We start from the raw sequence: 5,024 nt of genomic DNA, 5'->3' as shown, positions 1-5,024 counted from the left end.
CAATCATGAAGTGTGGATGTTGCCAATCTGCAATGCTTTCAAACAAACAAAGGGAGCAATTAATGCTACTTTAATCCTCTCTGGCCAACCCAAGTAATGTCCACAAGTCCCTGGCAATGCCATTCTTTCTAGCACACTTTCTGTCACCAAACACAAAGCTATGACCCACAATCCACACTCTAAACAGTTTGAAGGCAAGGAGCAGTAGTACACAGGAGAAGGCTGGAGCTGATTGAGATAGTTGGCAAAATGAAGGCAGTTAAAATGGAGGACACGACCTGGGTTAAAAAAAAGATACATTTGATTGGATGGTGTAAATATGTAGATAGATAAAATTAGAATGTGATTTTTAAGGAAAAGTAATTAGATCTGTGATTGGCTGTGGTAAAATAAAAAAGATGTAATGATGTTTTGGATATGGTTTTATTTCAAGTCAACCAAACCTATTACAGTTGACTTTGAAGGTAGTATGCTGCTTATAGAATGGGTTGTACATTTTTGATAAACTGGTTCAAGAGAGTCTTCCAAATGGGTTGCTAAAGAAACTGAGCTAAAACATTGTGGGAGGTTAAAGGCTATAAAAGAGACTGTAGTTTCAAAGCTAAAAGTAGAGTGGTTTTGACACTTTTTTTTATTGAGGAGGAGTTGTTTACTAAAACAGTACTACGTTATAAAGTAAAATGTTGATGTAAAGTCATAGTAGTATAATATTAAATGCTTTAATGGACTCCCGCATAGATGTGCGACTCTGTTGCAAGTTACATGGGAAAGCCGTGCTTAGCATCGCAAGGGAGTCGCAAGTCCACCCACAGTAACTACCAGATTGGGCTTCTCAAAAACAGTATAAGAATTGGGTTAACACACACTGATCATTGAGAGGTGGAATAAAAAAATATATATATGATACGCATTTTCTGATTTGCTAGCTACAATAGTTTGAGTGAGAGGAAAATTGGAAAGGTTGCTGTGAGCTTGGCTCAGCAGCAGGAGGGCAGAAATGTGCCTCTGGTCGGCAGCAACCATTTTGTGCTGCCCGGTTCTAGAAGGCTGGTACTGAGAACACTGAGAGCCTAACGGAGGGCTCTTCCAGTGCTTGGAATCATACCTCCCACATTGTTTACGGTGTGAGGGTATGATTCCAACATGTTTGATACCAAACATGATAGGAGTTTTGGGGCCCTGATGAAGACTCCTGTTTGTCTTTACCCTTGTCCCCACCTTTTTCTTGAGTCTTAGAAGAATCTTGCTTCTTCTGGTCTCCACTATTGTTCTGGTTTTTCTGCTTCACCCTGGTCCTTACCCATTTATCTGCCTTCTTTCCCAATTCTTGGGGAGAAGTCGGATCTGAGTCCACCAGGTACTGATGCAATAGCTGATTTTGGCAATTATTAAGGATCTACTCCCTCATAATCAAATTGTACAATCCATCAAAATCATGCACTTTGCTGCCAAGCAACCAACCTTCCAGAGCCTTGATAGCACTATCTGCAAAGTCTACCCAGATCTGATTCTGTGCTTTCTGGGTGTCTCTGGACGTAATCCTGTATTGTTCGGTGGTTAAGCCAAACCCACCAATGAGATCACTCTTCAAAACTGAGTAATTGTCAGCATCCTCTTCTCTATCAGTGAGAAGCTTATTTCTACCTTTGACAGCAAATGAGAGCCACAAGATAACTGCCCACTGCTCTCGAGGGACCTTCTGCACTTTGCAGGTCCTCTCTAAAGCAATTATCCATTTGTGGCTGTCATCCCCAACACGGTAGGGAGGGACAATCTTGCTCAGGTTCCTATGGTCAAAGGAATGTTCCTTAATTCTAGGGACACTGTTGCTGCCACCATGGGACTCTAGTTCCAATTTCTTCCTTGCCTTCTGGACTTCTAGGGACTCTCTGTCAAGGGCCAACTGCTCTTTCCTGAACCTAAGCCTAGCTTTCTCAAGTTCAAGCATTTGGTACTCCCTATCCAAAGAGTTCCCCCCTTTACTAGACATGTGGGTCTCTCCTGACTGTCTAGAAGTATTGGATTCTGCAAAGGAGGATCTGGACCTCCTGGGTCTACTCTGCACCGTCCCAGGAGGATCAAAGGGGGCATCCTTTTTGCCCTCTGGGAGATCTGAATTGTTTAGGTGTAAGTCATCAGGCTTCACCTGGTCAGGGTTAGATTCTTGGTCAAAGAGGGGTTCCCCTCCTGCCCTATCTTCATTCCCTGGCCCACCCAATCTGTCCTGTTCATCTGATCCAGAGGCTTTCCTCGGGTCATCCAACAGTGACACCTATACAAGGTGTTGAGTGTTGGCACTTCTCCCTGTCTTCAGCTTTCTAGATGCACACAGGGCTTTTAGTTCTTGGGACGAAAGTTCACTGTATCTAGTAGGCAGAGAGCCACTGGCATCTCCTTTAGTAGACATACTAAGTGAGGTGTGGTGTTGCACCTACCTAATCTAGTGGGAACTAAACTCTGAGGTTGGAGAAAGGGTGTGCTAGACTCTTGACTTACCCAACCCTAAGTTCAGTAGAACTTATTTATTCTAAGCTTGTATTTATATGTGCCTAGCACTAGTGATGGTTTTTCAGTTAATCAACACAAAGATTTATCTGGTAAAACAATGTAGGCTTGAATCCCAACCACTGCACACCAATGTGAGCAGCTGGCCTGCACACCAATGTGAGAAGCTTGCCTGGTATATGATATACGCAAATTTAAGTGGGCACCTTGCACCAGTCCAGACAACCCTTATGGTGATTTAGGAGGTCTCAGACAACCTTAAAAAGCTAGTGGTATCTGTGGAGAGCAGCCGTTAGGCTTAGTCTTGAAGTAGTTTAAAGCAGCTTCTTATAGTATAGATTAAATTAAAAAGAACCATACAAAGTATTTATAAAGCACACAATACTTTAGCAGATAATTCAGAGTAAATAGCACAAATACACAGTGGGCCCCAGGTTGGGACCAAACCATATACTAAGAAATTGGGATAAGAACCATGACTCGAATCAGGACGATGTCGAGAGGACGTAATGCTGGGGACCCACAGAACCACCCAAGGTAAGTAGATAGAGACCCCGCGGAGAGCGTGTGCAGTGTGTGAACACAACAGCGTACTCCGTACCAGTCTATGTGCAAGCTGCGGTATAATTTTTTAAAAATAGTGACCCTTCACAGTCGACCCTGAAGAAATACCATGGAAGACAGAGGGTTGGAAAGCCACCCCACCCGTGGACACTGTGGTATCCCAGTTACCTATCCCAGGGAAGCCGGTGCAACGGGTGTGCAGTGACGTCGGAAACCGCAGTCAAACCCAATGGAGGATTTCAGGAAAGTGCCGCTGCTGGAAGAGGAGAAATTGTCCGGAGGAATCCAAATGTGGATTCTTGATGAGGAGTAACTGGAAGCAGAAGGGACAGAGTCTATGTCACTCGTGAGTGACCAAGAGCCCTGGAAGATGAATACCCTCCGAAGTCGGGTGCTTCAGGAAAGATGACAGTGACCTTGACTCTGCAGCTGCGAGGACCAGGCGATGCTGAGGACAACCAGGACCTGGATATGAGCTTTCCCATGAAGGATGTCAAGTGCTGAGGGGTCGGTGTCCGGCGGGAGCACCAACAAGCCTTGGCAAATGTAACCCACGCAGGAAGTCAAGAAGGTGCACAGTTGAGACCAGCAAGGTCCAGGAGACTCACCACAAGCAGAGGAGTCAGGTCTGAGCAATCAGAAGAGCTCAAAGAAAACAAAGGTGACCCTCAAATGGACCCACAGGCCGGAGGCACAGGAGTCGCAAGAGAACCTCAAGCAGCTCACCAAAAAGAGCAGGCCATTGTGCCCACGAGGCGGTGTGGCTGAAGATCTTGGTGGAAGAAGTTGCCGGAGGTTGGGGATACTTGGAGCCCAATGCACTTGTTGCAAATTTGCCAACAAGTACTTGCAAAAGTACACGGTGCACAGGGGTTCAGATAATGTAGCCCCCCATGAGGGATTCTGACCTCAAATTTGGTGAGAGGACAGCTCAAGCCTCGGGGGATGTAGAATATCACCACCTGATTTGTTGAACCCTTGGGAGTCTGCAGGAGCTCAGAATCAGCAGTCCGGTCAGCAGTGTTGAGGTGCCTGCGAATGCAGGGAAGTGACTCCTTCACTTCAAGGGAGATTCCTTCAAGTGTCTTGGATGCTTCATAGGTCCTGCCCGGATCCTGTATGGTGCACAGGAACAGACAATGCAACAGACTGAAAGGGAGATGAAGTCAGGCCCAAACAAAGTCCACAGGCCCAGCGAAGTTCACAGTGCCCAGACTGTAGAAGGGCATTGGTTTCAGTTCTGAATATTATCCCAAGATGAATCTAAAGACCTACACCCAGGTAGGCCCTTAAGTACCCTAAGGAAAAGGTTGGGAAGATTCAGGGGACCCTCCCAGGGTGGAGTTTACTCCCATGCCCTTTTTGTCCAGTTGCGCGCCATAGTGGGAGCCAACGTCTCCCACCACTGGTTTGAACTGGACTATGCACAGGCACACCAAATGTGCCCCTCATGCATACATTCTAGCGCTCGCATGCGCACTCACCCAGCCCTTATACACTAAATCCTGTCTGGGAGGTGGTCACACCTCCCTGTGACAGGATGCCTATTGTTTTACCTTCCCCTGCTCGAGCTTGGCTCAGCAGCAGGAGGGCAGAACTGTGTCTCTGGTCGGCAGCAACCATTTTGTGCTGCCAGAGACTAGAAGGCTGGCACCGGGAACACTGAGAGCCTAACAAAGGCCTCCTCCCGTGCTTGGAATCATACCCCCACACTGTTTACGGTGTTGAGGTATGATTACAACATGTTTGATACCAAACATGATAGGATTCGTTGCAGCCATTTTTTTTAGATGGTCATCGCGAGATTACGCGGTGTTCCTCTATATAGGGTATGGCTGCTTCACTGACAGCCCGGGAGAATGGACTCCGTAGGCTGCAGGGGTGTCCTGCTCATGCAGGGGCACCGTCTCACTTAGAACCAAGCTCCCTGCCTTCAGGATTGTAAAAGCCTGCCA

This window comes from Triturus cristatus, chromosome 3_2, assembly GCF_964204655.1.
Source record: "Triturus cristatus chromosome 3_2, aTriCri1.1, whole genome shotgun sequence".
NCBI classification, from domain to species: domain Eukaryota; kingdom Metazoa; phylum Chordata; class Amphibia; order Caudata; family Salamandridae; genus Triturus; species Triturus cristatus.
The sequence above is the reverse complement of the archived record's forward strand: the minus strand, read 5'-3'. Positions refer to the sequence as shown.